The sequence below is a fragment of the Papio anubis genome, chromosome 15 (genome assembly GCF_008728515.1).
Source record: "Papio anubis isolate 15944 chromosome 15, Panubis1.0, whole genome shotgun sequence".
NCBI classification, from domain to species: domain Eukaryota; kingdom Metazoa; phylum Chordata; class Mammalia; order Primates; family Cercopithecidae; genus Papio; species Papio anubis.
Genome location: NC_044990.1, coordinates 5,911,810 through 5,936,723, shown reverse-complemented (window position 1 = coordinate 5,936,723; position 24,914 = coordinate 5,911,810). Strand labels below are relative to the sequence as shown.

General features: G+C 38.7%; 1 protein-coding gene and 1 pseudogene across 4 annotated transcripts in view; both read right to left on the bottom strand.

The window, feature by feature from the left end:
* WASF3 (WASP family member 3) overlaps nucleotides 1-24,914 on the bottom strand; it is a 131,643-nt gene that overhangs the window by 92,937 nt on the left and 13,792 nt on the right. Inside the window, exon 1 of one of the 4 annotated variants that reach the window (XM_009191668.4) lies at nucleotides 13,398-13,820. The exons of the other annotated variants lie outside the window; for them this stretch is intronic. The gene's annotated coding sequence lies outside the window, so the exon portion shown is untranslated. Of the gene's footprint in view, nucleotides 1-13,397; nucleotides 13,821-24,914 lie in introns of those variants that run through there. 4 annotated transcript variants of the gene reach the window in all.
* Nucleotides 14,054-19,024, bottom strand: LOC108582835 (annotated as a pseudogene).

Here is a 24,914-nt window from a genome sequence, read left to right as displayed (position 1 = left end):
ATTACTTAAATCAATGTAACTAATTCTTCTTCTAGTAATACAGTAATATATGAATAAAGGAATGAACACAAATGTGGACAAAGATTTGTACACAATGATGTTCCCTTCAGTGTTATTTATGTAATAAAACATAGAAGCAACTAAATCAGCCAAATGAAGGAACTGATTTAAAGCAAACTACGTTAGATCTAGAAATTATTATGCAATGACCTATGCAGTATTTTAGAAGACTTAATTATGTGATAACATTTTTCTGACATGACACTAAATGGAAAAGCATACAAAGTAGTGTCTATAGGATTTATTTATACAAGAATATTTATTGAATACCTACTATATGCTAGTACCTAAGTGCTGAATATAAAATGCAGTAAAAGGTAGATAATTCCTTTTTATGGACCCTGGATTCCACTGGAATGTGACTTAAAAAGAGCAAATAAATAAATCTGCAAGAAAATATGACATGAAATAAATGCTAAGACACACAAAACAGTAACATAATAAAATATTATCAGTTATATAAAAATACCTGAAGTTAAATTTAAAGACATAAAGCACAAGATTAACAGTAAACAATAATAATAATAATTTAAAACAAAGCAAATTTCAGGTGGCTTGGTAAATGGCCTAGAAAAATAAAGGTGAAATTATAAAGTGTTTGGGTACTTTATGATTCAATCTTCAGCATATTCACAAGACAGAACTTTTACAACCTTTCATCTTTCTCACCCTCAAACCAAAAAACTCAGGAGGCACCGGCAAGCAGTATGCTGAGGGAAGCCCATGCTTCTGCCAAGTCCGTTTGGACCAAAATGAATTCCTCAGTAATGCTTAAGGTAGAAAGTTTTGCAAGATAAACGACCCTTCCATAAACAAGCTAAGATGATATTTTTTATATTTCCACTTTCATTACAGTACAATGCCCCCACTCCCCACCCACATTCACCTAAATTCATTCACCCATTCACTGAACCAATATTGCATGTCAGGGACTCCCTTAAAATCGTAACATCCCCTAGAAACAGTACTCAAATGCTACAGAAACTCAAAAACCAATTCCTAAAATAAAACTATTAGACTGCTTAAACATTTGTGCAAAGTCTAAACTGAAGAAAATCACTGTAAATATTGCCACAAGTTGTGTAACATTACAGAAATGTCCTTAGAAAATAACCCATGTATGCTTAACACACAGACAGGCACATGCATACACAGCTCAATGACATTTATCCTGAAAAACTTACCCTGGAACAGACAACTGACAAGACACTGATAAGAATGTCTTCCTATTAGAGGTAGAGAAATTGAGAAAACATTGTATTGTACACTGAATTGTGTATAATCCACCAAAATCATGTGGAAGCTCCCATCCCTGACGTGATGCATTTGGAGACAGGACCTTTATAGAGGTAATTAAGGTTACATGAGGTTACAGGGTGGGACCCAGATCCTATGGAACCTATGGCCTTAGAAGAAGAGACACCAAACTCACACTCTGCACCCACTCAGAAGAAAGGCCATCTGAGGACGAAGAACTCGCAGGTAAAGCGGAAAGATGGCCCTCACCGGGAAGTGAACCCTGCTGGAACTGTGTTCTTGGACTTCTGAGCCTCCAGAACTGTGAGAAAATCTCTGTTGTTTAAGCTAGACAGGCTGTGGTATTTTGTTATGCAGCCTAAGACACACTGTAAGATAAAATTACCATAAAATTCATGAGTAAAACTGAGATTCACTCCCTCAAAAAAACACAAAAATATTTCCAATAGTCTAGAATCTTTCCTGAAAATTCAGTATTACTCAAACTAACATTAATCACAGGCTTCTTAAAAAGTCAGCTGTCAGGGTGAAATATTTTATTATTAGAGATTAGTCAGTTAAATAAATCACTCTGTAGAGGTTGGTGATATCATGAACTTCATTAAAACTGTGGTTCAGCAAAGCTTATTGTTCCAGAAATTAAGCAAAGCCCAAAATAATCTAGAGTCACTGCGGCAGAAAGCAAAAAAAAAAAAAAATCTCGCCTGCTCCTTTGAGGTCCTTTTGAATGACTAGCTAGTGTCTTCTCCAGAGCCAGACATCCATTCTGAAGCAACAGCTGAGTGCATGGGATTAACACACCACACTGAGCCCGGCAGGGACGTAAGTACCTTAAGGGGTGACCAAGTAATAGTCACCAATGCCCGCATCTCCAACCTCAAGCACCTACAACTCAGTCCTCAGACCTCTTCTCTTCTCTATCCCCACTCCCTCCTTTCCTGATCTCACAGTTTTAAATGCCACATATATCCTGACAGCTCCCAAATTCCCAGCTCCAGGCCAGACCACTTTCCGTGATACCCAACAGCTAACTCAGTATCTTCATGTGGACGTCTAACACACAACCCTAATATAAAATTCAGCATGCCCAAAACTGAACTCCTGACGTCCCCCAGCAATCTGGAGCTCATGGTCTCCCCCTCTCAGTTCATGGCAATCCCATATATCTCAGCTGCTCAAGTCAAAAATCCTGGGCATCCTCAATTTCCCTCCCTCACTGTCAGATCCACCAGCAAATCCTACTAGTGGTTCCACCTTCTAAATACATCAAAATCCTACCGCTTCCGCCACCTCAACCGCTTCCATCCTCACCCAAGCCTCCCGGCTGGTCTCCACTTTACTCTCTGTTCCCCGACAGACTGTTCTCCTAAGAAGCTAGAGAATTTCTGTCAAAGAAGTTGGATCACATCTCTCTTTCATTTCAAACTCTCTGGTGGCCGGCCATTCAGCACTCATGGCGTGATGAAAATCTAAAACCTTTACAATGACCTGAGAGTCACATGACCTGCTTCCTTCCCTCCCCTAACCACTCTGTCCTCATCTCTTACTCTCTCCCTCTCCCTCCCTCACTCTACTGCAGGTCTTCTCCCTGAACACACACGCTAGAGAGTAGCCCACCAACACCTTTGCACTTGCTACCATCTCTCCTGGAATGTTCCTCCCCACCCACCCACACTTCCATGGCTCAGTCCCTCACACCTCCTTCAAATCTCTGCCCAAATATTACCTCTGCCTCACCCCAATGAAAACTGCAAGTCCTGAACTTCCTTACCCCTTTTAAATGATTTTGTTCTCTCCATTACTATCTATTATCTTCTAATGTGCTACGTGTGAATAATTTATTAATTTGTCTCCTTTACTGCCTAATTCTCCCATTAGAATGCCAGCTTTGTGAGGGCAGGAATTTTTTTGAGGTTTTGTTCACTGATGTGTCCCAGTGCCCAGATGAGTGCATGGAACACAGTAGGTGTGCAGTAACTCAGTCCCAGTGCCCAGATCAGTGCATGGAACACAGTAGGTGTGCTGTAACTCACCGTCCCAGTGCCCAGATCAGTGCATGGAACACAGTAGGTGTGCAGTAACTCACTGTCCCAGTGCCCAGATCAGTGCATGGAACACAGTAGGTATGCAGTAACTCACTGTCACAGTGCCCGGATCAGTGCATGGAACACAGTAGGTGTGCAGTAACTCACTGGTGACAGGACAAAAAGTGTATGTGGCATTTCATTCCCACATTTTACATAGAAGAACCCAGAGAAATATTAGCTTAGCAGACTTTTGACATACTGATTTGGACCCTTTCTCTGTGTGCCCTCCCTTGGTGATCTCACCTAACAATCTCATCGAGATCTGCCTGTGCTTAAATCCCATCCAGATTACTTTTGTGAGTAGATTTATAGGGCATACTTCCGGCTTAAGACTCACATTTAAAGGTGACATCTGTAGGAGGAAAGACATTTAAAGAGAAAAAGAAATTTAAACTGAATAATCTATTTTCCATCTTCTTTCGGGTTTCTTTTCTCTCAAATAAAAAAAGGTCAAAATTCAAAACTATTACTGGAGTTAAAGTAAATACCATGTTACATTTTTACAGGGAGTAAGAGGTGGCAATCTTATTAGTACAGAAATAACTAAAAATACCACAAATTTTACTTTTTTCTCTGTGATTTAACAGGTGTTGGAGGGGGCTTCTCAGCAGCGGGTCACGAATAAAAAATTAACAGGATGGAAATTAATGCGATGGGAAATCAAAGCATCCAGGCTTCAAACCAAGAACATTCTGACAATGTCTTACAAACTGAGGACTGACAAAGCATATTAATGAGAAATACTGTTAGAATGCTATTCAGATATGGGTCTTCAGTTGCAGCTTTCCAAAAGAATTAGTTTCAAAGGGGAAGGGGAAGTTACACATAGAAAAGCAAAAGCATGTTCGTGTTTTCCATTCCCTCCTGTACACTGAGCTCATGGGGTGAACCTTCATCTGCCCTGGCCTAAGTCCAGCAATGGGGGATGGCCATTCAAGAAACTAACACAAGAATCAGGACGGCACTGCTCACTGAACATGTGTGAACATGTTTACCTCTGTTCAAAACAATCCAAAGCATGAGGTCTAACATTCCCTCAGAGGCAGAAGGTATCCTACACCCCAACCTACACTAACTGCATTATCTTTCATTGTATTTTAAGTGCACATATATATTTGCCAGACTCTGTTGTGCTTTGGAGAAATAACTAAAGAAAAGCTTTACATACTAGATATAGTCAAAAATCATTCTAAAAGTATTATCACGGTAGCTAATTTATTCTTAACATTCAACTAAAGCCAAAACAGCAAGACCCCTCATACAAATGCATCTATTGACGATGCCACATCAGGCTGCCATCACTAAGCCTCAGTGAGACTTTACCATTTGCCTACATAAGTCACTTTCTAAGCCATATGGTTGTCCATCCCTGCAGGGCTCAATTTGCAGTTACGTTCTGATATCTAGCAATCAGAGCAATTCCCACCATGACACCCTGTTCAGTGGCCACTTCTTCCTTCAATGCTCTCCAGGCACTGCCTCCTCCACTCCACATTACTCAGTTCTGAGAGGAACCATTTTTAGTGCTAAACTTCATATCTGATAGAACAAGCTGAAACTTCTTCCAAACTAATACTCTCACAAAACAGAAAACACCCTACAGTGCACCTATTTGGCTGAACAAAAACAGAAAGGAACCAAGTTAACTATCCATCTACTGAGTATCTGAAAAGCAGACATGGAAGAATGCTCAACCTCATGCAATATAAAGAAATACAGGACCAGGCACAGTAGCTCATGCCTATAATCCCAGCACTTTGAGAGACTGAGGCAAGAGGATCATTTGAGCCCAAGAGTTCGAGACTAGCCTGGGCAACATGGTGAAACCCCATCTCTACAAAAAGAAAAAAAAAACAACAACCCAGGTGTGGTGGTGTGTGCCTGTGGCCCCAGCTACTTGGGAGGCTGAGGTGGGAGAATCACTTGAGCCCAGGAGGTCAAGGCTGCAGTGAGCCATAATCATGCCACTGCACTCCAGCCTGGGTGACAGAGTAAGACTCTGTCTTAAAAAATAAATAAACAAGTTATAGAAGAAATACAAATTAGAGCTGCAATGCCATGCCATTTTAACTTGTTAGATGAGCAAAGATTAAACATATGAAAAATCCCAGTACTGGCCAGGATGGGGAGGGACACAGGTACTCTCTGACACTTTACTGGGGGAAGTAAACTGTTCCTCACTTTAAAACTACAAAAGGGTTGACAAGATCAAATTAGAATCCAGAGGAAAAATGTACACATATTTCCTAAAATGTAATCTGTGATGATAACTGAAACAGAAGCCAATTTGGAGATACTATTTGACTTTGGTAGAAACACAAGTAGGGTTTAATCTCTTCCCCCAACTTCCTGGCCACAGCTGACTGAATGGGGACAGACACTACCTAAAATGGGCCAGGTTTCCCTCCCAGGAATCTGGAATTGGGATTGTGTGGTTCTGATTTGGTCTGGTCATGTGTGTTTTTCAACAGTGAAAACATAAACCTCACGTCACATTAAGTCATCCTGCCTCTATTTCTATTTAGCATACAAACAGCATTTGAGGATTCAATAAATCGACTTCCACTTTGAATTTTTCAAACTTACACTCTACGGTTATTTTCTGCTTACATTTTTGTTTTTCCTAACCTTCCTTCTTATCTTTCTGATTTGAAGAACGGCAATTTCTATCAGCTTATCTGATTATCATATTTACTTCTGTTTAAGAGCATTATTTACAGTTATTTAATAGACTGACTCTTGTGTAACTAGAGTCAACAAATTCCAAATCTCGCCCTCTACCTCACAATATTATTCTTGATGGGATTATGGAGGTGCTGGTAAACTTTTCTTTAGGGTTTGGTTTTGAATTTTTTTGTTTTTTTTCTTTTTAAGTCCCATAGCAATCATAAATCAAGGAATCCTCAATGAAACTTTCCAAAAGAGACAAAAAAACTTTTGGTCTCTTCATTTTAAAAACTCATTTTAATTTAATAGTGACTGACATTCACCAACAGATGAAGACCAATTTTTCCTCTTCATTTGTTCCATTATTTTCCAGTTTGTTACAGAATTATACAAGCTACGGATCTGAAGTGCCCTTCAATATGTCAAGTTTGAGTTTAGAGAATTAGCACCCCCTTGATTATCTTCTCCCATGAACCCATCATGCTGTCCAGCAGCTCTCAATCTAACAACACCCAAAAAGCAAAGAAAATATACACACTTATTTCAATCATAATAGTCAATTATGACAACGCAAATAATTTAAGCTTTCAAAGCACTTAATTCTGCTGAAGATACAATCATGTTACATACTTCAAAAATGATACTCCCCCATCCTGTTTTTGGAGAACTCTGAAAATCTAGACAATATGCTTCCTTTCAAAACACCAACTGGTTATAGAGGAAAAGAAACAGACAAATGATCTTGCCAAGAGCCATTTCTGTAATTTCCCTCCACTGAGTAGCCCTTTCAGTGGCTACAAAGATTTAAATTCAATCCTTGATTGGACTGATGATACACCACCTTTTATTTATTTAGAATTGAATTTTCAAAAAAAAAAAAAAAACGGTTTCGTGAGCTCTAATTCAGTTGTTTCCAATTTTTCCAAGTATGAGGACCCCGCTGCAATACTACAATAAAACAAAACAAAAATACTGAGGATTCTTTTTAAAAAGAAAACTGAGGATTCTTTTTTTTTTGAGGCAGGGTCTCACTCTGTCACCCAGACTGGAGTGCAGTGGCACCATCCTGGCTCACTGCAACCTCCACCTCCCAGGCTCCAGTGATCCGCCCGCCTCAGCCTCCCAAGTAGCCAGGACTACAGGGGTGTGCCACCACACCTGGCTAATTTTTTATATTTTTGGTAAAGACAGGGTTTCGCCATGTTGACCAGACTAAAACTCAGGATTTTTTAAATCGCTCTATCTAGTGATGAGAATATAGAAACCAAAAAAACTGTCAGTACAAAATAACTCTCTTAAAAGCACCTGCAAACATCTACGAAACAGTAAAACACAAATTTAATCTTTTTATTACAGAGCCAGTTCATGTCAGAATAAGGTCTAAAACCCAGTCTCCAGATTTATAATACAGATGGGGCTCTTAGAACTATCATGGAGGCCAGGTGTTTCTCAAGTAGCCCTGACAATTCTCTTAGGAACTAGACAAGCTGACTTGAAAGTTCTTCTAGAAAAGCAAACAAAGACAGACAAGACAATTCTGAAAAAGAAGAATAAGGGTAGAGAACATCCCCTATCAGATATTAAAACATTATAAAGCTTCAATAATAAAAATAGTGTGAATAAATAAACCTATAATGGAATAGACTAGAAAATGCAGAAACTGACGAAGTATAGATAGGAACTCAGTATAAGATGGATGTGACATTTTAAATCCCTAGGGTAAGAGTTATTGGTTAAATGCTATTGTAACAACTGGATACTCACTAGAAGAAAAAAATCAAATGGCGTCCTCACTCTCCCCCTTATACCAAAAGAAGTTTCAGGTGTATTAATAGCAAAAATGTACAAAATAAAACCAATAAAGAGCGAAAAGAAACACAAAAAAATGTTTTAACAATCTTGAAGAAGAAAACGTCTTTCAAAACATTATTGAAAAACAAGAAAGGCCAAATATTAAACTACTTGAAAAAAATCAAATATTACTTCATTACAGAAAATTCTATAAACAAAATCAAGATTATATATCAAATGAGGTCTTTTTGGGGCATCATAATTCTATCCACAAACCTGGGGTTCTGTGACACCCAAGTACAGCACTCTATTCCATGCAATTCCATACCACTTGAAAGGAAGCTTTTAATACGGTTAAAATCAAGTCATCTAACAGAATCCTTTCTTTCCTAGGCCTATGAAGTAAGTTTTCTACAGCACCATCCTCAGCTATCACCTCCACTCACATTAGAAACTGTCTGCCACACAGTAAGGCAAGGGCTTTTATTATGCATTTGGGGGGTTTACAGTTTAATTTGAGCAGAAGATAGACACAGCAAAGCAATACAAGTCAAAAGGTTTTTCTAGGCTTGCTCTGGGATTATATGGTCTTACCGCCAACATGCAGGTTCGGCAGTGAACACTTATCAAATTTATAACATCAACAGAGACTTCTGAGCCCCTACTATATGGAACCAAACCTGAGATGAAGAACAGTCTACTGCCTTCCAGAAGCTTACAATCTAACTTAGTCAAAGAGACCATGAGGTAAGGACATCTGCTTACCAACTAGCGGTAACAGAATTATGCTTCAGTCTTCAAATCTCTCCATATGACTGAGTACAATAAAATTATAGTTATTTTACTTGTCAGTATAAGGAAAGCACAGCTAACCATATGATTTTTCTCAAACCTAGTGTGTAGGCATACCTAAGTGATTCAACCCAAAACCTGAAAACACTAATGTAACCCATATCAGCTCAGTGACGGACTCCATTCACAAGGTAATTAATGTAAACAGCTGCTGTTTACATTTGGATCTTTAGTTCTACACCATCTGGATTTTCATCATTTTTATTTCCCTTTATCCATAGCTGGTATTTCTCCAAGTTCTTGTCAATTTGATCTTCCTTTTTGACACAAAATATTATTTATTACAGCTATAAATTGGCTTTCTTCATCTCAGTCCACCTTTTTTTTTTTTTTACGTTTTTCTTTCTTTTTGCATTCCAGGGTATTGCTTGGGAAAATGCTTTCATGCCATGGTGAAAGCTGAGTCAGAGGGGATCTGTCATCTCACTACTTTCCTTCCAGATGATGGAATGCCGGCTGTATTCCTCCACTCCCCTGATTATTTAGTTAGCATGAGTTATCAGAACTATCAGCAGAGTAACAACAGTTTTCATATTTTAATTTACAAAGAAGACTTTGAAACACACAGTAAGGACTCTCTGTAAGGTCAACCTACAGGGCAATACTGGCTTTGCAAGAAATTCCAAAACTGCTTGTCCTGTATATGCCTTCAACACACAACCAACCACTAGCAACTAAAATTTCTGAATAATTATCTCACATCTTTCTTTGCTGCCTGTGAATGTTTCCTAGATAACTGAACATAAAACTGAGGAATGCTTTACAAATTCCCTATTTTAACTTACAGAAATAATTAAACTCAAGACAAATTATACTTTACCTGGCAATTACAAAGAAATGACTGAAATTACAAGTCAACTCCAATAAGCCATCCTTAATAAATTTCTATAATACTAGCAATTCCATTGGTTAACGACCAGAACTCTCAATAAAGTTCAGTGTGTTTATCAATACAGATTAACAGTGACCATACAGTCTTCATTTCAAATCCTAGGACTAGTTTCCACAAAAATTGTGTTCACTGCATAGCACTGGAAATTAAGGTCACCTTTTTACTTTACAAATAAGCACCTTGGAGAAGTCGTCTTAGTGAGTATTTCCCGGGAATAAAAAAGACACTCTTTCACATTTGCCACAGTCAGGAATTTTCATAACCTGGAGATGGTTCATCTGTGTTCCAGCAGATACCACTAGTCACCCAGCAAAAGCAGTAGGAAAAGGAAAAGGTTCACCATTCTGTTAATTTACTGGTCCCTTGCAACTAAGTGATTAATCTATGATGAGAGGGAAGAAAGAGGTACCTGGAAGGAAGTGTCTTTGTTAGACGCTTGTTTGATCTCCATAATCCTGCAAAACCAAGTGTGTATCTTTTTCCCCTCCAGGGAGGTGGGGGAGGTACCACTTAGAAGTTAGGGGGTTAAGTACACATTACAGGAAGTCACAGGTCCCATGCACTGAGCCCAAACACACTTCACTGAATTGAATTTTCAGAACCTTTTTAAGTGATCACATCTCTGGTAAGCCATTTCGGCTTCTGCACTGCAAACTTTTTGGGCGACTTGAGTGGCAACCACACTTCTGACTCCTGTTACTATCTGCTGCTGCTGTGGCTATTTGAAGAGACTGAAATAGGCTTTAGGTAGCCTCCTGATCACAAAAGCACACTCCAACAAAGCTAGAGTGGCTTTCAAGGCTTAAAGAAGTGGGAAAAGGATGTTCTAGAAATGAAATACTGAGGGTAAAGTACAAACACCACAGTGGAGGGTGCTCAGGGTCATTCTTCTGAAAAATGGGTCAAAGTAATATAATCAAATTCATAATAAAAAAATAATTTTCAATGAAATAAGGAATTTTCAATGAAAGATACTACCTAGCAAAAAATAACTCTTATTTGGGCTTAAGGAGCCTTCGACTCTTAGATTCACCCCCACTTCTGCCTACTCTAATTATGAACTACTCTGCATCTTTATGTACTTCCATTTTGAGTAAAAACAAAATAATAAACACTACAGGAGAAGGAGCCCTAGCCTAGAATCTGGATTTCTTGAACCAGCTTTACTGTTCACTTGCCATTTGTGACCATAAGAATCTTTCTGTTTCTTACCTGTTACTGAAAATAATTGTTTTTTCTGTCCTTGCTTGCTCCCTTTGGAACCTGTCCCCATGTGACCAGTGTCATCTGAATAATAAGCCACCTTATGGTATTGTACACACCAAATGAGATCATATAACTAAAGACACTTAACCCATAAATCATTATGCAAACATGTACTCTTATCAAAACTGATAGACGCTATCCACAGTAACTCTGTCCAAACTGCTTTACCATGGCTGTTGCTATCTTTCCACTAAGACCCTAGGCTTCAAATTACCACTTTAGCATTCATTTCTTTCTGCCCCCATTTTAAGCATCCGTACAGGTGCCTGTCATTATCTTTCTTATTGACTAATTATGCTCTCAAGGTATCTATCCTATTAGAATACATGTTAAAAGCTGAAAACAGAGACCTACATTATTTTTGCCCTCTCTTCCAAGGTATGGTCTTGAAACACACACACAGATCTGAAGGTTTCTTAAGGATTTCCTCTCTATTGCTGCTTTCTTTACTCTGACAGTTACTGGGAAATTTTCTATTCTCAGCACAGTACTAAGCACTTTATTTATTATTTACATTCTCTTACTTAAGTATACTCTTTAAATACAACACTGTGGGGTAGGCTTTTTTTTTTTTCTTTTTTTTTCTTTTGAGACGGAGTCTCACTCTGTCACCCAGTCTAGAGTGCAGTGGTATGATCTTGGCTCACTGCAACCTCCGCCTCCCAGGTTCAAGCAATTCTCCTGCCTCAGCCTCCTGAGCAACTGGGACTACAGGTGCACACCGCTACGCCCGGTTAATTTTTTGTATTTTAGTAGAGACGGGGTTTTCACTGTGTTGCCCAGGCTGGTCTCGACCTCCTGAGCTCACTGAGTCACTTCAGAAATTCTGTTAACTTAAATTTAAATGAAACTTGCAAAATCTTCTGAGGATAGCCAGATTAATCAAATTCTATTCAACTTAGGAAAAGAAACCACATTCCATCCATTCACATATGGTTTCCTTATTTTATCACAACCAATACTTTCAAAATAATCTTTAAAAAAAGAAATTTGACCAGGTATAGTGGCTCACACCTGTAATCCCAGCACTTTGGGAGGCCAAGACAGGCAGATTATTTGAGCTCAGGAGTTCAAGACCAGCCTGGGCAACATGGTGAAACCCCATCTCTTCTAAAAATACAAAAAATTAGCCAGGCATGGTGGTACATGCCCGTAATCCCAGCTACTCGGGAGGCTGAGGTGGGGGGATCAACTGAGCCCAGAAGTCAAGCTTGCAGGGAGCCAAGATTGTACCACTGCATTCCAGCCTGGGTGACAGGAGTGTGACCTTGCCTTAAAAAAAAAAAAAAGAAAGAAATTTATGCCAGGTGCGGTGGCTCACGCAGGTAATTCCAACACTTTGGGAGGCCGAGGCAGGTTGATCACCTGAGGTCAGGAGTTCAAGACCAACCTGACCAACACGGAGAAACCCCATCTCTTCTAAAAATACAAAATTAGCCGGGTATGGTAACACATGCCTGTAATCTCAGCTACTTGGGAGGCTGAGGCAGGAGGATCGCTTGGACCCAGGAGGTGGAGGTTGCAGTGAGCTGAGATCGTACCACTGCACTCCAGTCTGGGCAACAAGAGCAAAAACTCCATATCAACAAAAAAAAAAAAAAAGAAAAGAAAAAAGAAATTTCAAAACTACCATAAATAATTTGACCTGAAAATTAGGCAGCCCCCAAAATAAAACAAAAATATCAACAAGTAACAAAAAAAAACCATATGAAAACCAATACTTCAGGAATAATATTTGAATGCTAATTGTACCTACAAAAAGAAATATTAATCTAATGCTTGTCGAGTTTTAGACAAAGCCCATGGAAAGTTTAGCACCATTCATTGAGATTCAGGTGTTTCTGAAAAAGAACTGAACATCTTGAGAGAAGCAGAAAACTGCATGTGTTTTAAGTTATATTTTTCTACAGCACTTCTGACAAAAGAAAACCACAAAAGCCAACTTTTGGATGTATTCAAAAGATTCTATCCTAATACTCTAAAAGGTAAAAGTTGCAGATTTTTTTAATGAAAGATAATGGAAAGCAAAACATGCACAGTAAGAATTGTCTTAATTACTGGAAATGCAGGCACCTCTAATTTTCAGTATCTAAGGTGGGGGTGTCCAATCTTTTGGTTTCCCTGGGCCACACTGGAAGAAGAAGAATTGTCTTGGGCCACACATAAAATACACTAACGATAGCTGATGAGCTAAAAATAAGTAAATAATAAATAAATCTCAAAAAAAAAATCTCATAATGTTCTAAGAAAATTTACAAATTTATGTTGGGCTGCATTCAAAGCCATTCTGGGCCACATGCAGCCCATGGGCCACGGGTTGGACAAGCTTGATTTAAGGTTTCAGAAATACCATCATCCTAGAAAGCATCTTCAGCATGATTCAGTTTTGCTTTTTCTGAGCTCATTTATTCATTTCCTTTGCCAGTTCATTCATTTCTGATGACCAAGCATATTCAGTGCTCACACTAAACACCAGGAGCGCCATCCTCTGGTTTTAAAAAAAGGGTAAACACAAGGGTCTATACCATGAGCTGAACACTGGATGAGGGGGTCCGGGGGGCTGTTACACAGAGAATCATGTTGTTTCTTTTTTCTCTTTCAGGAATCCACTGAAACAAACCAAAAATGAAATAGTAAACTAGGCAAAGTGACACAATCTAGGTGAGATATCATTATATCTGCAAAACAACCCAAAAAGTAAACGTCTCTTCAGTAAAAGAATGCCACTACTTTCAACCTTACTTCCTATCCTTGGCACTTCAATTTAACATGTGTCTAGAACCAGACTACCCACCTATATATTTCATAGACTATTAAAATATTTGAATGTATTTGTCTGCTATCCAAAATTAACTAATGATAAGCAAAAAATAATTACTATAATTAATTTGTTAATAATAGTCATCACTATCTTTCCCCTTTTCTAGGCTTGGATATTTTATTTACTTTCGTATTTTAATCTAGTTTCTCTCTCTCTCTCTCCTTAAGGCAAGAGGATCACTTGAAGCCAGGATTCAAGACCAGCCTTAGCAGCATAGTGAGACTCTATCTCTAAAAAAAACTTTAAAAATTAGCCGGTCCTAGTGGCACACACCAGTAGTCCAAGCCACTCAGGAGGCTGAGGTGGGAGGCTTACCTGGGCCCAGAGTTTGGGGTTACAGTGAGCTATGATTGCACCATGGCACTCTAGCCTGGGCGACAGAGCTAGACCCTGTCTCAAAAAAAGAAAAAAGAAAGAAAAAAAAAAGGAAATGTATCCCAAGAATATAAGGTTGGCTTAATCTCCAAAAATCAATATAATAACTACTACCATAAAGGACAAAATCATATGATCATCTCAATAGAAAAAGCATTTCCCAAAATCCAATATCCATTCATGATTATTGATTTGTTAAAGAAAAGATGTTAAATGATATCAAGAACAATACAGCATATACGTGTCAACGGAGACACAATGAGAAAGCTAAAGTAAAATACATGAAACAAAAGAAGTTTATTACTCATAGGTCCCAGAGAGGTTAGAGTGCCAAACAGAGACAGACAGGAGGTCCTGAGACAGGACAGGGAAGGAGCAGGAGGGAGAGGGAGAAAGAACTGTGGAACTACACCTTTGTTGAGGGACATTATTCCCTATGCTTTCCCTCAAGGGTTGTGAATCAGTTAAAGAAAACAAATGTGAATGGGAACTTATTCACATGACTCTGAGGATGACCATTAGGTTTTACTGTGGTTGGCAGCTCATGGTGTGTTGCATTTTGGGTCAGTGAGATGAGGCACAATTAGGCCATACTGCAAACAACCACAGGGAGGGTAGGTTCTAAGTAGGCCAAAGGTGACAGGACATGACTGAGTTACAATTTATGTTAGGCCTAAAATGGATGCTAAGGTAGCAACTATATTAAACTTATCACAGTGATTAAAAACTCCTAGACTTAGAATAAAACTTCCTCAACCTGAGAAGTCGTCTACAAGAAAACAACTAACATCACGCTTAATGCTGAAGGACTGAATGCTTTCCCCCTGAAATCAGGAACAAAGGAGGAATATCTAATCTTATAATTTCTATGCAATATTGTAAAGGAAATTCTATCCAGTGCAATAAGACAGGAGGAAAGAAAAGAAGCGGGGAAAGGAGGAGAAAGTATCTAGATTGGAAAAGAGGTAAAATTGTCTTGCTAGTCAATTTCATGATTACACATTTTATGATCCTATACATACAAAAGTCTAAGGAATCCACAATAAAACTACTAGAATTAAAAGACAAATTCAACAAAGTCACATGACACAAATTAATATAAAGAAATCAACTGCAGTGACTACAAAGAGGAAACCTAAGGGAGTTCCTCTGTGCTGATGGAACACTTCTGTAACTTGATGTGGTAGTGATTACATGAACCTATACATATGATTAAATTGCACAGAACACACAACTGAGTGCATGTATAAACTAGTGAAATCTGAATAAGGTCTACAGATTGTACCAATGTCAATTTCCTGTTTTTGATTTTTTTTGTTGTTGTTGTTCACAACTAGGACTCTTTACTTGCCATTATTGTAAGTCTGAACTTTAAACAGATCATTGGACTGGTGGTTCATATCCATCAGCTCATTCAACTTTAGCACCTATCTTGCTCCCAGTGGCTTTTCCAGAACTCCTGCCTTCACCGTGAAGCTCCTTGAGTTTTCCCAATTCAAACTTGGGCTTCTTCAGCATTTTTACTTTTCTAACGAAGACATCATGGAGAGGATGGATTGGCAAGCCTTTTCTATGTCTTTTCCAATGCTGTCTGGAATCAATTTATTGACTACTTCTTTCAAGTCCTTTTTCTGCACCTTCCAGGTCTTAACTTCCATCATTTTCTTCCGGATTTGGCAGACCTGTTGGTGCTGAGCATAAGAGGTCTTCCATATCTGATTGTTACTTTGTTTAGGAAAACCAACATAGAACAGACAAAGCAAGTAACCATCGGTAGTCCTGACATCAACACGAGCTTCAATCATTGTCTGCCATTTTTTGACCATGGAACACATTTTGTCATGGGTAAGATCCATGCCATGGAAGTTAGGAAGTTTCTGCCCTGAACATCTTCAGTAATCAGCTTGAATTTTCTAAATGCAATCTCATCATTCTGCAAATCAGCAAAACTCACTTCAAACACACAATCCTTGAGGTCATCAGATGCAATTTTGATTCCTTGGGTCCTGGTGACTAGCGTCTTCCCAATATTCCTTATATTGAACATAGCAGGTGCTTTCACATCATACCAATCTTTCTTAGAAAATGCATCAACCATTTTCTTCTTGGCTCCCTTTTTGCCTCCTTTCATAAGGCGCTTGTTCTTGCTAACCACCATGGTGCTGCTCAGAGAGCCAAAAGGGCGGTTCTGATAGTATACTGTAGTTAGTTATGAAGGATGTTACCACTGGAGGAAGCTGGGTAAAGAATACATAGAACCTCTGTGCACTATTTTTGCATTTCCGATGAGTCTATTATTGTTCCACAATAAAGTTATTTTTAAAGTTAACTGTATTTCTACATACTAGCAACAAACTATGAAAAACGAATATGATCTTCAGATGACTCTTTTCTGAAAACTTGGGAACCACTGACTTAGACCTCTTTCGAGATAGTAAGTACATAAGTTACATAAGCACATGATGTACCACAATCCAAACTATATCTCAATGAAGTTCCCAAACATTACAGTCTCCTGGCTATCATTTAAAATTTTCAAAGCCCATGTGCCACTTCAGACCATCGCAATTTCTGAGACTAGGTCAAAGGCATCAGTACTTCTGAAATTCCCCACGTAAACCACTACTGTATGGAGAAACAATTCTCAAATTTATGTTTCAGGACCTCTTACAGTTCAAGACCCCAAGAGTAAAAACAGAAAAGGAAAAAAAAAAAAAAGAAAGAAAGTAATGAAACAAAGGAGTGACTTGAACTCAGGAAAGAAACAAAAGAAAAAGTCATAGTACAGAAGGAATTAAGATGTCCAAGGGAGAATAATAGATTCAAATGAAAATTTTACAAAGGGCATTGAGGAAAAGTAGAAAAACAACCATAAGAAAGTGAAATTTAAAAAGAAGTATGAAGGGTCAAAGTTGAAGTGAATAAAACAGAAATTAGGCAAAGAAGGTCAAACATTCATATAATTAGAAATACATATACCTCCAAGATACATATACATCAAACTCTGGAAGAAGATATTCAAAACACTAAAACAGAGTATTTAAAATAATACTCCAAGAAAACTTCCTGAAAATAAAAGACCTGAATCTACACATTTTAAGAGCCAACTGGTGAAAAGTGACCAAGAACAAACTACCCCAAAAATGTAACCTAGTAAACTATTAGACTTTAAGCATATGAAAGATATCTTTGAGGGTTCCATGCTAAAAGATATCAGAGAATGATATCAGAGAATGAATCAGCCTGGCATCAGACTTAGCAAAGCAACATACAAAGCAAGATTAGTAGAAAATCATTCTTGAGAAGCCTAAGGGTGAGACTCTGTCTCAAATAAATAAATATTAAAAATAAGAAAAGATGCTAAATAAAAAGGATTGTATATCAAGCCAACCTGTCCTTCAACTAATGAGGCTAATAAAAAAAAAAAAAACTCTGAACAAGCAAGAACTCACAAAATACTTACACATGTATCTTTCCTGAGGGTTCTAATCCCTTTCTCAACCCAGGTTCATTATCTGGACCATAGGTGCAGAAAATGATCTGACTATGTTCTCAATTCCGCCAAGAACGGTACACAACTAATAAAATTCTAGATGCAAAGGAGAGACATTGATCCATTACATTCAATGGAACATCCGGGCTTGAGCTCCATCTAAACAAGGGATGACTAAAGAAAACTTAAGCAAAAGGACTGGTCACAAAGTGAGCATTTTATGTATTTAATTGTAGAACTAAGAATAAAAACAAGACAGGAAAACGATAAACTGTATATGTCCTGAAAAAATTTGAAAATGCAACTGAAATAATGGGAGGAAAGGGAAGAGGAAAAAGGAAAGAAAAAAAACATAAAATCATAAATGATTGTATGCTGAACAGATGAGAAGCAAAAGATGCCTTTTAAAAGTAGCATACAAGACGGTAAAAAGATAGGTTAAAAATGAGAAGGGGTTAAGGTACTACAAAAGGTACTAATTCAATGGTACTATTAGAAGAAAAACTTAGTCCCACCTTCCTGATTCCAAAAGAATTTTTAAAATTAAGAAAAACACATCAAATAATAAATGAATAAATATACCAAAATATAGACAGTAATTTAACACAATGACAGAATTGAGAACAAACATATCAGTTATAACAATATGAATGAGTTTAACTTGCTTATTAAAAGAAAGATATTTTCAAATTTGCTTAGAAAGCAAAGACTATGCTGTATGTAAGAGACATACTTAAAATACAGTGATGCAAAAAGGCTAAAAATAAAGGAACAAAAATTGCCAGGTAAATAAAAATAATCAGACAAAAAAAAAAAAAAAAAAACAACAGACAAAAGTTATCTGAACAGACCTAACTACTTTTAAATACTAAAAGTTAATTTCACAATGCAGAATACATTATTAATCTCTATAAACTAAATAAATTATGGCTGATCCAAGAGTAAATAAATAAAAACACACCATAAATAAAACACAGTACTTGATACAAAGCAGAGCATAGGAAAAAAAAAGATATACACGATTTCAACAATATAATCACCAAAGCAGTTTTTCTGTATATATATAGAGACAGCAGTACACTCTGGTAACAGAGAATATAGCTTCTTGAACATTCACAGAAAGTTATACATTAAGGCACAAAGAAATCATTACTATATTCATAAAATGGAAATGCCGCAAAACATATCCTCTGATCACAGTGCAAAAACAAAACTAGAGGACCTTTTCAAGATGGCTGAATAGGAACAGCTCCAGCCTCCAGCTCCCAGTGTGAACGACACAGAAGACAGGTGATTTCTGCATTTCTAACTGAGGTACTGGGTTCATCTCACTGGGGTGTTTCGGACAGTGGGTGCACGACAGTGCGTGCAGCCCACCGCGTGAAAGCCGAAGCAGGGCGAGGCATCGCCTCACCCAGGAAGCGCAAGGGGGAAGGGAATTCCCTTTCCTAGCCAAGGGAAACCATGACACACAACACCTGGAAAATCGGGTCACTCCCACTCGAATACTGCGCTTTACCAAGGGTCTTAGCAAAACCGGCACACCAGCAGATTATATCCCATGCCTGGCTCAGAGGGTCCCACGCCCATGGAGCCTCCCTCATTGCTAGCACAGCAGTCTGAGATGGAACTGCAAGGCTGCAGTGAGGCTGGGGGAGGGGTGTCCGCCATTGCTGAGGCTTGAGTAGATAAACAAAGCAGCAGGAAGCTTGAACTGAGTGGAGCCCACACGGCTCAAGGAGGCCTGCCTGCCTCTGTAGACTCCACCTCTGGGGACAGGGCATAGCCAAACAAAAGGCAACAGAAACCTCTGCAGATTTAAATGTCCCTGTCTAACAGCTTTGAAGAGAGTAGTGGTTCTCCCAGCACAGAATTTGAGATCGGAGAATGGACAGACTACCTGCTCAAGTGGGTCCCTGACCCTCGAGTAGCCTAACTGGGAGACACCCCTCACTAGGGGCAGACTGACACCTCACACCTCTGAGACGAAGCTTCCAGAGGAACGATAAGGCAGCAACATTTGCTGTTCAGCAATATTCACTCTTCTGCAGCTTCCGCTGCTGATACCCAGGCAAACAGGGTCTGGAGTGGACCTCAAGCAAATTCCAACAGACCTGCAACTGAGGGTCCTGACTGTTAGGAGGAAAACTAACAAACAGAAAGGACATCCACACCAAAACCCCATCTGTACGTCACCATGATCAAAGACCAAAGGTAGATAAAACCACAAAGATGGGGGAAAAGTAGTGCAGAAAAGCTGAAAAATCTAAAAATCAGAGCGCCTCTCCCCCCTCAAAGGAACGCAGCTCTTCACCAGCAATGGAACAAAGCTGAACGGAGAATGACTTTGACGAGTTGAGACAAGAAGGCTTCAGATGATCAAACTTCTCCGAGCTAAAGGAGGAAGTTCAAACCCACTGCAAAGAAGCTAAAAACCTTGAAAAAAGATTTGACGAATGGCTAACTAGAATAACCAATGTAGAGAAATCCTTAAATGACCTGACAGAGCTGAAAACCATGACACGCAAACTACGTGACAAATGCACAAGCTTCAGTAACCAATTCGATCAACTGGAAGACAGGGTATCAGTGATTGAAGATCAAATTAATGAAATGAAGCGAGAAGTTTAGAGAAAAAAAGAGTAAAAAGAAATGAACAAAGCCTCCAAGAAATATGGGACTATGTGAAAAGACCAAATCTACATCTGATTGGTGTACCTGAAAGTGATGGGGAGAATGGAATCAAGTTGGAAAACACTCTGCAGGATATTATCCAGGAGAATTTCCCCAACCTAGCAAGGCAGGCCAACATTCAAATTCAAGAAATACAGAGAATGCCACAAAGATACTCCTCGAGAAGAGCAACTCCAAGACACATAATTGTCAGATTCACCAAAGTTGAAATGAAGGAAAAAAATCTTAGGGGCAGCCAGAGAGAAAGGTCGGGTTACCCACAAAGGGAAGCCCATCAGACTAACAGCAGATGGCTCAACAGAAACTCTACAAGCCAGAAGAGAGTGGGGGCCAATATTCAACATTCTTAAAGAATTTTCAACCCAGAATTTCATATCCAGCTAAACTAAGTTTCATAAGTGAAGGAGAAATAAAATCCTTTACAGAGAAGCGAATGCTGAGAGATTTTGTCATCACCAGGCCTGCCCTACAAGAGCTCCTGAAGGAAGCACTAAACATGGAAAGGAACAACCGGTACTAGCCACTGCAAAAACATGCCAAAATGTAAAGACCATCAATGCTAGGAAGAAACTGCATCAACTAACGAGCAAAATAACCAGCTAACATCATAATGACAGGATCAAGTTCACACATAACAACATTAACCTTAAATGTAAATGAGCTAAATGCTCCAATTAAAAGACACAGACTAGCAAATTGGATAAAGAGTCAAGACCCATCAGTGTGCTGTATTCAGGAGACCCATCTCATGTGCAGAGACACACATAGGCTCAAAATAAAGGGATGGAGGAAGATCTACCAAGCAAATGGATAACGAAAAAAGGCAGGGGTTGCAATCCTAGTCTCTGATAAAATAGACTTTAAACCAACAAAGATCAAAAGAGACAAAGAGGGCCATTACATAAGTAAAGGGATCAATTCAACAAGAAGAGTTAACTATCCTAAATATATATGCACCCAATACAGGAGCACCCAGATTCATAAAGCAAGTCCTTAGAGACTTACAAAGAGTCTTAGACTCCCACACACTAATAATGGGAGACTTTAACACCCCACTGTCAACATTAGACAGATCAACGAGACAGAAAGTTAACAAGGATATCCAGGAATTGAACTCAACTCTGCACCAAGAGGACCTAATAGACATCTACAGAACTCTCCACCCCAAATCAACAGAATATATATTCTTTTCAGCACCACATCACACTTATTCCAAAATTGACCACATAGTTGGAAGTAAAGCACTGCTCAGCAAATGTAAAAGAACAGAAATTATAACAAACTGTCTCTCAGACCACAGTGCCATCAAACTAGAACTCAGGATTAAGAAACTCAAACAAAACCACTCAACTACATGGAAACTGAACAACCTGCTCCTGAGTAACTACTGGGTACATAACGAAATGAAGGCAGAAATAAAGATGTTCTTTGAAACCAGTGAGAACAAAGATACAACATACCAGAACCTCTGGGACACATTTAAAGCAGTGTGTAGAGGGAAATTTAAATGCCCACAAGAGAAAGCAGGAAGGATCTAAAATTGACACCCTAACATCACAATTTAAAAAACTAGAGAAGCAAGAGCAAACACATGCAAAAGCTAGCAGAAGGTAAGAGAAAACTAAGATCAGAGCAGAACTGAAGGAGAGAGACATACAAAAAACCCTTCAAAAAATAAATGAATCCAGGAGCTGGTTTTTTTGAAAACATCAACAAAATTGATAGACCGCTAGCAAGACTAATAAAGAAGAAAAGAGAGAAGAATCAAATAGATGCAATAAAAAATGATAAAGGGGATATCACCACCGACCCCACAGAAATACAAACTACCATCAGAGAATACTATAAACACCTCTACGCAAATAAACTAGAAAGCTTAGAAGAAATGGAGAAATTCCTAGACACGTACACTCTTCCAAGACTAAACCAGGAAGAAGCTGAATCCCTGAATAGACCAATAGCAGGCTCTGAAATTAAAGCAATAATTAACAGCCTACCAACCAAAAAAAGTCCAGGACCAGAGAGATTCACAGCCACATTCTACCATGGTACAAGGAGGAGCTGGTACCATTCCTTCTGAAACTATTCCAATCAATAGAAAAAGAGAGAATCCTCCCTAACTCATTTTATGAGGCCAGCATCATCCTGATACCAAAGCCTGGCAGACACACAACAAAAAAAGAGAATTTTAGACCAATATCCCTGATAAACATCGATGCAAAAATCCTCAATAAAATACTGGCAAACCAAATCCAGCAGCACATCAAAAAGCTTATCCACCATGATCAAGTGGGCTTCATCCCTGGGATGCAAGGCTGGTTCAACATACGCAAATCAATAAACATAATCCAGCATATAAACAGAACCAAAGACAAAAACCACATGATTACCTTAATAGATGCAAAAAAGGCCTTTGACAAAATTCAACAGCCCTTCATGCTAAAAACTCTCAATAAATTCGGTATTGATGGGACATATCTCAAAAAAATAAGAGCTATTTATGACAAACCCACAGCCAATATCATACTGAATGGGCAAAAACTGGAAGCATTCCCCTTGAAAACTGGCACAAGACAGGGATGTCCTCTCTCACCACTCCTATTCAACATAGTGTTGGAAGTTCTGGCCACAGCAATCAGGCAAGAGAAACAAATAAAAGGGTATTCAAGAAGAAGTCAAATTGTCCCTGTTTCCAGATGACATGATATATATTTAGAAAACCCCATCGTCTCAGCCCAAAATCTCCTTAAGTTGATAAGCAACTTCAGCAAAGTCTCAGGATACAAAATCAATGTGCAAAAATCACAAGTATTCTTACACCAATAACAGACAAACAGAGAGTCAAATCATGAATGAACTCCTATTCACAACTGCTTCAAAGGGAATAAAATACCTAGGAATCCAACTTACAAGGGATGTGAAGGACCTCTTCATGGAGAACTACAAACCACTGCTCAATGAAATAAAAGAGGACACAAACGAACAGAAGAACATTCCATGCTCATGGATAGGAAGAATCAATATCGTGAAAATGGCCATACTGCCCAAGGTAATTTTACAGATTTAATGCCATCGCCATTAAGCTACCAATGACTTTCTTCACAAAATTGGAAAAAACTACTTTAAAGTTCATATGGAACCAAAAAAGAGCCTGCATTGCCAGGACAATCCTAAGCCAAAAGAACAAAGCTGGGAGGCACCATGCTACCTGACTTCAAACTATACTACAAGGCTACAGTAACCAAAACAGCATGATACTTTTACCAAAACAGAGATATAGACCAATGGAACAGAACAGAGCCCTCAGAAATAATACCACACATCTACAACCATCTGATCTTTGACAAACCTGACAAAAACAAGAAATGGGGAAAGGATTCCCTATTTAATAAATGGTGCTGGGAAAACTGGCTAGCCGTATGTAGAAAGCTGAAACTGGATCTCTTCCTTACACCTTATACAAAAATTAATTCAAGATGGATTAGAGACTTAAATGTTAGACCTAAAACCATAAAAACCCTAGAAGAAAACCTAGGCAATACCATTCAGGACACAGGCATGGGCAAGGACTTCATGTCTAAAACACCAAAAGCAATGGCAACAAAAGTCAAAATTGACAAATGGGATCTAATTAAACTAAAGAGCTTCTGCACAGCAAAAGAAACTACCATCAGAGTGAACAGGCAACCTACAGAATGGTAGAAAAGTTTTGCAATCTACTCCTCTGACAAAGGGCTAATATCCAGAACCATAGAAGAACTAAAGAAAAGTTATCACACTACCCTCCCCTAAAAAACCCAGATGATATCAAAAGGCAAGTCTATCAAACCTATACAAACCAGATAATCCCAATATTACATCAATTTTTCAAACCATGAAAAAATATTCCCAAATCCTTTTTTATAAATCAAGTGTAATATTAATAACTGAACCTGTGATCACACAAACTAGGAACATTACAAACCAATATCACATATGAATATTAATGCCAAATTCTGAAATAAAATATTAACAGACTCCAACACCACATTAAGAGTTTGTACCAGGCCAGGAGTGGTGGCTCGCACCTGTAATCTCAGCACTTTGGGAGGCTGAGGCAGGTGGATCACTTGAGGTCAGGAGTTCATGATCAGCCTGGCCAACATGATGAAACCCCATCTCTACTAAAAATACAATAATTAGCCAGGCATGGTGGTACATGCCTGTAGTCTCAGCTATTCAGGAGACTGAGGCAGGAGAATCACTTGAAACTGGGAGGCCAAGGTTGCAGCGAGCCAAGATCACGCCACTGTACTCCAGTCTGGGTGACAGAGCGAAACTCCATCTTAAAAAAAGAGTTTATACCAGGAATGCAAGAATGATTCTGATTGGGAAATCTAGTAATATAATTCACCATATTCATAAGTCTAACAAGAAAGTGATACAATTGCCTCCATAGGAGGCTGAAAAAGCCCTTGACAAAGTTCAGTATTCATTCCTAATATATATATAGAATAAATAGGAGTAGATGCATACTTTCTTAACACAACTTAAGACAGAACAAGAATGAATTAGGGGTAAGAGCATGTGCATGCATGCACACACACACGGTGAGAGCAAGTGCCAACATTAGGGCACACACTCCCATTAAGTTCAGGAACGAATGCCCACTCCCATTAA